At 34.5% G+C, this 10,218-nt stretch overlaps 1 protein-coding gene across 1 annotated transcript in view; it reads right to left on the bottom strand.

The window, feature by feature from the left end:
• The window catches only part of LOC115242500 (protein Fe65 homolog), a 169,091-nt gene extending 161,089 nt beyond the window's left edge, over positions 1-8,002 (bottom strand). The window contains exon 1 of the mRNA XM_029818823.1: positions 7,662-8,002. The gene's annotated coding sequence lies outside the window, so the exon portion shown is untranslated. The remainder of the gene's footprint in view (positions 1-7,661) is intronic.
• Positions 8,003-10,218: the final 2,216 nt, after the last annotated feature.

Raw genomic sequence — 10,218 nt, 5'->3', positions numbered from 1 at the left:
ATAATATTGTGAAACTGAAATCAAATAATTTGTAAAACTGAAATAAACAAAACTAAATTACATGTTAAAATATAAATAATATCTCGGATTGTTTAATTTGTCACATATATAAATTGTGTGAAATATTGTATTAATCAATTTAAGCAATAGAAGTTTTACTATTATTACTGTTTTCGAACATTTTTCAAATTATTTGCAACGCCGAATAATTACATCAAATTATTTGATACTGATAACATCACACAATTACACTATTTGTAATCTATATTGTGAAATTATTTTATATATTGCATTTATCTTGTATCTATATCTATTTAATCTGTAATATTGTAAATTGTGAATTACACAAAACTGTAAGACACGTGCAATACAAAATTCGTTAAATTAATACATAGATGAATAAAATTTAATTTCTTTAGTAAAATTTCTATTTTAAAATTAATCTAAAATTTAACAGTGTATTTATAATATATTGAGTTATCAATAAATAGTAGAAATTTGTATTTCAAAATTTCGTGGTCGCACATCTTTTTAATTTTTTTAATGTGTAACATAAAAATTATTGAATAATAGTATGGAGTTTGATGCTAAGCCAACGATCAAAAATTAGCTGTTCGTTCGCGAAATTTAATAACAGATTTTTCAATATTACAAAATTTCGTGTATAACTGACAAAATTATTACAAAGTTTAATATTTGATTTTAATTAGATATATTCGCAAATTTCATATCAAAATTAAATATTTGTTAAATGAATTAATAAATTACATCGCGAATATCGCGTTTTTTCTGTATTCTTGGTCGCGATCACTGCTTCAACAAAGAGATTGTATCACTGTCCTTCATATCAGGTAGATGTTAGCGAATGCGTGATTCGTACGGTCAAGAAATCGAAACGATCTTCATCGCGTAGAATTATGTATTTTTCGTCGGTACTTGTGGAATCCATTCATGTTCTCTAGTTCGGTGCCCCGTTGAAACCTGGGGATACGCGTTGCAGGACTGGAATTAAACACGGATTTTCTTGACGGTTCCCAAAAGCAATGATTTGACAATGATTTAACGACGATCACCATATGATTCTTTAAAATTTTGATTACAAAATTATCGATTCGGATTACAAAATCACACAAACAATTAATTAGTATATTTTAATATTATAATTAAATGAAGTACATATTTAAGAAAGAGTTTTTTTCTTGTTAAGTGTTCTCCCATTATTAATATTATTAATACTAATATTGGCTTAATAGAAAGAAACCTACATTATTAATAAAATGTTAAACATGGATATATATAGACATTTTATATCGATAAATTTCAATTTATTAAATAGTAAATTTAAATTTGCAATCTATCTACCTATTTTTTGGCGAATTTTTTAACAAATGGTCACAAACAAATATATTTTATTAAAATTAATTTTTAATAAATTTTATTTTTAAGAAATCATTTTTAGGTATTGGACATCTTGCCGTTCCAGAGCATCAATATTTTTAAGTTTAATACAATAGATATATTACAATATTATATTAGATAATTAAATATATACGCAAACTGTGGCATCTTTTTTTGAAAAATTTATACTTTTTTTTTTAGATATTATATTACTAATGCACACAAATGTGTAAAACAAATGTACAAGTACTTAAATTTGAGGCAAGTCAAATGGGTACCTCGATATCAGTAAAATACCGACAAAGTAAAAAATGATCAAATATTATAGAAAAATTAATAATTTTTTATTTTATGTCGCAAAATATATTTAAATGCAAAATTTTTCAAAATCTTGCTGTTATCGGGTTTGACTTGTCTCGAATCAGTTGGTACCCGAGTATAATTGTATTTGTACATTTAACAAGCGATAAAGGCGCATATATTTCATTATCCTTAAATATATTAGTTTGTGACCAAATTTTCATAAAAATGGTTATATCCATTTATTTTTTAATAAAGAAAAATATTTTTTAATAGTGGAAGAATATGTCTCTCGCGTAAATTTTGATCTTATAAATGGAAGATGATGACGATAATAACTGTCGTTGATTCATTGAAATATTGAAATTGTTGCTATTGGGAGCAGCCCGAAAGATTCGGGATTCGTTCCATCCTGCAACGGGATCCTGGTTTAACGGATCGCTTAACTTTCCATCGCGAATCGATCTCGCGGGGCCCGATGTAAAAGCAAAGCATGTTGAGATAACTCTCCACGTTTAGGATCGTTTTTCTTTTTGTTGAATATTAATTGGCTTGCCATCCGGCATAAATATTTTGATCTGGTCTTCTCAGATCATTATCGCCAAATTATCCGCAACTCGAGATATTTTATTTTATTCTTTTAATTGCAATTATTATTTTCTTATTTGATCGTTGATTTATATCAAAACTTCACCTATCTTTTTACGCGTCAAATCTTTTTAGAAAATTAAAATGCACCAATAGTCTAAACATTTTTTTTACACTTGAGAAATATAATTGATAAATTTATCAATGACTCTTTTGATCACGGCATTACGTAATTCTTAATAAATTTTGTAATTGAGAATCAATCATTGATAAACATCGCACAAATAATCGTCATTATATCTGATCTGAAAACTTTTAGTGAATTTTGTATTATACGCCTTTCAATTCTATATAATAAGATATTTTGTATTAATGTATAAATGTTATTATATGTAAACTTGTATTATATCTTATGCAAGTTTGATCGTTCTGAGACCGATTAATGACGTCATATACTCCGTCTTGGTTATTAGGGGTACTTGAATTATTAGATTAATCAATAAAATACTTCAAATAAGCGTTTGATTAATTAATCAGGGCAAAGAATCTTGTGCTTCAAAGCCAAAATAGCGTCAAAACGGGAGATGTACTTTATATTAGTTATATTGTTAATGTATTATATTAATCAGATTCTTTCAAAACCTATTTTTGGTCAAACATATTCATGGTAAATTAGGTTTAATCGCTCTGAAAGCGATCAAACTTGCTTCACTCGAAAACGCTAACAGTTACCGGTAGGGTCACCCATGTCGGACAGGTCGAAGGGGAAGAGTCAGACTAAGAGAGATACCATAATTATTATATATTTATTATATATAATATCGAGTCGCTATGGAGGAAGGTGAGAACGGAATGCTAGCGTTTCAGCACCTCTGTCTTTTCTCCTGTTTCTTTTTTGTTCGGTCCGTTGCTTTTGCTAAAGGAATAAGCTTCTAAATTTTGCGAATTCCAAGAAGGCGAGTCTCGCAACGTCCGCCATAAATCTAGCTCCCGTCGCGACTCGAGGGGAGGTTTGCGTTACAGCAGCCCCTTTATGCAACCTTACTTAGTGATTAAGCCACGACGCAGAGTGAGTTAAATATTTACTTTAATCGGCGCTAATCAGCTATAAAAGGATATTCTAATTCAAGTCAGGACTCGCGACAATTTATTGTGATAATAAATTATATGATCATTTAATTACTTTTACATCTGTCTTCGCAAAGACAAATTTACTTGTCTAGAAATATATTATATTTAAAAATATTTTCTTTATAAACTAAGTATTAAAAATTCTATCAGTATAAGAAAAATAAAGACAAATGTGACCTAATAAATTATACAAATGTGACTTAATAAATTATACAAATGTAAATTAATAAATTATGCTTGCATATACTGAAGTAATGGAATAAAATATTATGAAGGGTGAGATTAGAGCATAATCAATAAAGAAAATGTCGTGAAAATCTAACGGTATGAGAAACTTCATAGTTTTCCATTAATTAAGTTGTGTCAAACTTGGCTACGCGAACATAGATCTTCTCTTTGTGACCCGCATACGCCACTTTGTATTGCCCCGCGAATTTACCGGAGAAGCAAGGACACACTGGGACGTGTTCTTCCGTTTAGCACCAAAGACTTCCGGGTTTGAAGTGCAAAGAGAATTGGCGAACGGAAAAAGAATCGTCTGGATTTCTTCCAAGTTAATATCTATCTACCTTTATTCGTCAAAGTAAAAACTATATGAAAGAATATCTATCAAAAAGATATTTTTAAGATTGGAAAGATTGTTCTCAAAATTGATAAAATTTGTATTTATTTTCAATTAATATATACAGAGTTATTTTGAATATTGAAGTAAATAATTTGGATAATCATATCTATCTAATCCAGTATGATCCAGCAAAAAGCAAATATATTATCGATGACCGAATGTGTCAAGAGGAATTTGCTGGATATCCGCTTTTTTCTTGTCAGACATTCTAATTAGATTTTAGAGAGGCGTTTGTCGATGTAAGAGAGTGCCGCGATGATAGGGGGAAAAACGGTGGGGAAGGAAGAATTCCATCTGTCGAACTTATAAACGATTGTCCTCCGTCCCGATTTCATTTCACAAGCCGTCGCACAACTAGATGCCTCTTCCTCGCTACCTCCTCTCATAATTGTCATAACTTCCTGCATTTTCTTGCCGTTTTATATCATCGCTCGTACATTTTCCTCTCTCTTTACTGGTTTCTCATTCGTTTTCCCGAACTCGCTGCTTATAGAAGGGAATGAGGATGACTTTCCGGCCGTGCAGGAAGGCATTAGCAATAAATTATAGAGGTATGTCAGGAAATGATAAAATATTCGCGTGCTCACGGTATCATTGATGGCTATGGTATTATATCTTCAATTTTCACGTAATTTGTGATGTAACAATTCAATTTGTATATTTTTTTATACAATTCTATAATGATTTCGTGCAAAAAAAATTTGTAAATAAAGTAGATTTTCTTTATTATATACATGCCTTATAAAACTTTTCTAAAATTATTTTTATATAGTCATGTTTACATTCACTAACGACTAGCTTTGACTGTCTTGATTGAAAGTCAAGGATGTTAGAGACGATTCGGCAAAGCAACATTTGGCGACACGCGAGGCGATGTGATTTGCCGAGAAATTCCGTTTGAACAGTCTTTTCACGAAAGTCAAAAAGCGCATTCAGGATCTATGATGACCTTAAGCACACTCGGATTCCCCCTTGTTCATGCCAATCCCGGAACTCGCCCTCGTCAAAATTCCCCATACGTCGAAACGCAGAAACTAAATTCGGGTATCGACGGCACGACATACGGGGAAGCCTCCGTCGAATGAGGGGATGATCCCAGGTTAAGGTCAGACCGCGGGGCCGATTCAGTGCCGTATTACAGTAACCGGCGCTTTTCGGCCTCGAAGGGTCTCGGGCGAAGGAACATAGACGGCGAGAAACGCCAAGAGAGAGGAGAGAGAGTATTGACGTTGTGCTGCTTTTAAATATTGCATCCAAGTCACGTTCCGGACTGTATCCTCGTCCTTTCCCCTCTGCTCTCTTCGCGCACTCTTCTCCACTCCTGGTATCCCCCGCGACCGAACGTCGCATAACTACCGCAAGGTTTCCAAGGAGACAAAGGAAGAAGCAGTGTAGACGCGACGGCAAGGACGAAGAGATGAGGACGAAACGAAGAAAAAACATTTGCGAGGACTGCCACCCACAGGGATGGAAGAGTAAGCGCGGAAAAAAATAATAATGCACGCGGCTATACCATCGTGTCTGCGCGAGACATGTGTTTCCACACCTCGGAAGAATGAGAACGAGGGAAATAGCGAAAAGGAAAAGGAAAAGGAAAATCGTTCTTTGTCGGCTTTTGATTTTGCGTTTCTCTTTTTATTTATATATTTTTTCCATCGCTTATGCTTGATTTTCTGCATCGTTATTTTGCAAATGATCTATTTACTTTAGTTTTCAATTTTGTGGTTTTAAGATGTGCTGCTTTTCCCACAAGACTTTTACAAGTATGAATAGAGGGACCGAGAGGGTTCAAATGGCTCAAAGCTAGACGAAAGGGGTTGCAGAAGGAATGAATCACGCGGTTGAAAATTGAAAATAATACTTTGTTTGATAGAGGGGAGTAAACTAATCAGAAGGAGAGAGAGAGAAAGAAAAAGAGATAAATTAAATTTATTTTTAAATTAAAAGCTTTTTCAAAGCTTACTTTTCTGCAGCGTAAACCGAATCTTGATTTATGAATAGCTTATGCTATTCTCTCTTTTCTAGAATGATTTAAATATTAGGATAGCGCGTGCTATCAGGAGAATTAAAAGCTTATCGACGAGGAAGGAGAAACGTGACACGTGTTTCGTATCGATCCCATTATTCGGTCCACGAGCAATATACGAAATCCCAGAGCTTTAAGCGAGAAGTGTAAGGAAAGGAGACTACGCATTGGGGTCTTTCTTTGGCTCTATCTGCTTCTCGCGCACGATTCTTAAATATTGCACGAAATCGATCTTTGGATTGAAGCCTTACGATTTATTTCTATCGGTATCAGGTCCATTTGTGCTATATTCGCGGGAATTTTGGCAAATCAATCTATCGCAACAAAAATATGTATATAAAATACTACATTCTCTGTTCGACTTCTCGCTCGTATATTTCTATGCATTGTAGCTAGTCACGACAAGTGCGTTAGTTGTCAATGACTAATTGATATCCGCTGTGAATGACTAACTATGATAATTTTTTCATCGAATTTCTTAAGTACCACCTTTTTAGAATTTTAACAGAATTGATAGAATTCTGGCATACTCTCTTCAATCGTTTATCTTTTACATTTAATCATTAAAATTCATTTTAAAATATATTGAGAACTTTAAACTTTTTGGAAAAAAGAGCCAGAATTTTATCAAAATTCTGAAAATACGTATGTATTAACCTCACTGAGATTGTGACACTTGATTTATATAACTTATGATAATTGCAAAAAGCATGTAAGTGAGATTTTATATATCGATAAAAAATAATTCCAGTATTTTAGAAATATTAATGCTTGGTAGGTGTAGTTAGTAGTTAGTTAAAGGGTTTGTTTTATATTGGCTACATTTTTTAATAACGGTAATAGTTGCAGTTTTTTATATGAGCGTTTTGAAAACGCGATAGGAAAAAAGTAAAAAACAGGGCGTCTTTATAGTTTAGATCATAACGCCCGGTTGTTGGGCGCGAATTCTCATCACGTAGAAAAAGAAAAAATGCTCCGTGCTTATCAGCCGTGTTCGAGAACAATAGGCGAGAATTACCTTTCGCAATAACCGGAACACACTTATATCGCTATAGCTAGAAAAAAAATTCTACTAAAAAGCGTTAAGCTCGCGCCGACAACTTCAAAAGCGCGAATATAGAGAATGAAATTTGTATTGTTAAGAGACGGCTGTCAGATATCGATGTATGAAATATTTGAAGAGCAAAAATATATATATGTTCTCTTTATCATAAAATCAAGTCAATTAAATGGAGCCAATTTATAATTTGAATCATCAAAAAACTTACATGAATAAAAAAGAAAAGATACTTTTACTTGAGAATCTAGACTTTTTTTTATAAAATAGAATTTTTATTTGTAATAAATTCTGATATAAAGATATATAAAAATGCGATAAAAAATATGATGTCACAGATTGAAATGTCAGAAATCACATTATATTATGTATGGCAGTGTGTAACGTGAAAATCGAAGGAGTTGATCGAGTTTCATCCCTTGCGAGGATACTCGCAAAATCATGTCATCGATGATATTAGTCAAAAGTCGTTCCACGAACTCCTGGATAATTCCTTCGTTCTTCAAAAAATGATGTAACGTCAAAAAAATACTTACGGTGATGTTCGAACTCGTTTCCACCCTTGAGGACTCCCTCGAGCAATCTGGAGCCAGCTGGCTTCTCCTCCTCACTGTTTCTCTTTTTCTCTCTCGCACCCCTTTGGCCCTCACTGTTCTCCCGTTGCACCTGGTCGCATCGAACCTTTCGGAACAAGGATAACGCGCGTACTGCGCCGTAGAACGAGGAGGGAAACGGTATAACGCAGCGCGCCACGGAATACACACGTCACGCAAACACGAACGGGTGGTGCGCGAGGGTGGTAAGGTTAGAAACGCTGTGGTGTCTAGGGGTGTCGTGCACAGAGGGTTGTCTAGTTCGCGTCGAGGGCGTCGCGGCGCTGCCAAGCGACGACGCTGCCGTGTTCTTGCAACCCCCTGCGAGTCCCTCTCTCTTGCTCTTTTGCGCGCGCGCAACCCCTCATTGGTTAACGGCAGCAGCAATCCCTTACCCCCATCTGATACCGTTCAGGAACGTCGTTCAGAAACGCGCACATGGGTATCCTTAAATGTCATTTTTTTCGTCCGCACTTTACGAAAAACGCGAAAAATATATAAAAGTAATCTTTTAAAAATTTTAAAAATAAAAAGCAGAAAACGCGATCATTTTATTATTTTTGTGTAATTAAATAAATATGTACATTATTCTGTTTATATAAAAACAAAAAATAATTTAGATTTAATTTAAGACGCGCGCATTTTTTTTTATTTTTTATTTGATTTATGATGTCTCACGTTATATAAAATAAAATAATGGAATCCGAGATAAGCTCCTAAATTCTCGATCAAAGGAAATATACTGCAGAAAATTACGTAACCAGGTCTTTGAAGCAACCGCGAATCTAGTCTATAAATTACGCAGACTTGTATAGATTAATCAGCGTCTAGAAAGTTGCCTTAGCATCCCTTCATTGCTGTCTGGCTCGCGATGCGTACACGCGTTTTCACTTTTCGCACCCGATAATGATAATTATAGCAAGTTCTTTCCCGCTTTCCTCCTCGCTGTGCTCTCTTGAATAATAAATGCAACAGACCCTCGTTCGCAAAGCTTTTGAGCAGAATGCACTTTAACGTTCTCGAAAACTTAAATTTCTTGGTACAACGATGAATAATTATCGAGAAAATTGTTTGTGCAAAATTTTGAAATTTTCAAAATTTCAGAATCTTTTTCCGTTTCTGCTGTACAAATAATAAGATAATAGTTAGCGCGAGTTATTCAAGCCCTTGAATAAAACTGGATGATTTTTGTCATAATATTTTAACAGTTTTATAATAAAATTTGAAGCATTTAAGCAAATATGCAGCTTGCTGAAAGAAAAACTACATCAAAATGATACGATGTTGTCTGATCGAGTAATGGGCAAAGCGATTGGAAAATCGGAAAATTCGCGACGGATTGGTGAGGCGTTCTGCCAGATGATCGAAGGCTTGTTAACGATCGTAATAGACAATGGCTTCAGAAAGCGTGACAAGAGCCGCACCGTAATTGTGTACTTGCCAGAAGGGAGGGTTAGAAAAGTGAATTGCTGGGTCGTGTCACGCGCTACTACGACAAGCGTGCAAAAATCGATACCAACAGAGACCTGTTCTGAAATTGCTATATCTCTTATCTCATTTTCTTTATCCGCTTCTCGTGCGTTGCCTCTTATTCGATTTGAAGAATATCGGTATCAAATATCAATTATTTAAAATTTGTATTATTTATAAAATTCAAGATTTATATTTATTAACTTGCTATTATAAATTTATTAATGCCATACATATATCTTTCGTTAAGTAAAATCGTTAAATTCGTCAGAGAAATCTGTCTCGTCGAAACATTTTCCGATATCAGGGCAACCTATATATTTGTCAATAGAAAGAATAGATATTGTGTTTTATCGTTCTATTCAGAGTGTTCGACAGGTTTTAAAGAGTAAAGCCGATCAGTTGAGCTGTAAAATTTATTGAGACGTATCTCGCCGAATTGGACATTTAAATACATGTCGTATCGCGCCGGCATTCCCATCGTTTCGTCCAGTCGCATCCATCGGTTTCGGGCTTATTAATTATTCCGCGTGGCGAGTGGACCGAGACAGGAGGAGCGATTACTCGGCGGTATACGAAAAAAAAGTACAATCTTTCAAGTAATTTTGCGTAGCCGGTTTATTTATTAAAAAAGGCTCGGAGGCGAGCCACCTCCTTAAATCACGCGCATCCCAGGAGCACATTCTTTCTACTCGTTCTTTTTTCTCTCTCTCTCTCTCTCTTTCTCTTTAATATTTATTAATCTCATTCATGCTGACGACTTCTGGCAACGGTATGTACATACATTGACTGTCCACCCGATAGAAATCGGACTTTGCAACATTAATATCCACGTTCGTTTCTCCGATTCCCTATCGGCTTCTGCAGGAAAAATGCACATTTTATTACGCATTCGCGAGACAAAACTGCTCAAAAAATCGCCGTACTAATGTCCGCATTGCATTCGTAATTCGTGCTAGTCAAGCAGACAATTTGTCTTCTTTCGAGAAATACGCGAAATTTGCACTGCAAGTTATATATTTTACAGTGA

The sequence above is a fragment of the Formica exsecta genome, unplaced genomic scaffold (assembly GCF_003651465.1).
Source record: "Formica exsecta isolate Colony F162 unplaced genomic scaffold, ASM365146v1 scaffold60, whole genome shotgun sequence".
In the NCBI taxonomy this organism is placed as follows: Eukaryota; Metazoa; Arthropoda; class Insecta; order Hymenoptera; family Formicidae; genus Formica; species Formica exsecta.
This window is presented reverse-complemented; position numbering and strand designations above follow the sequence as displayed.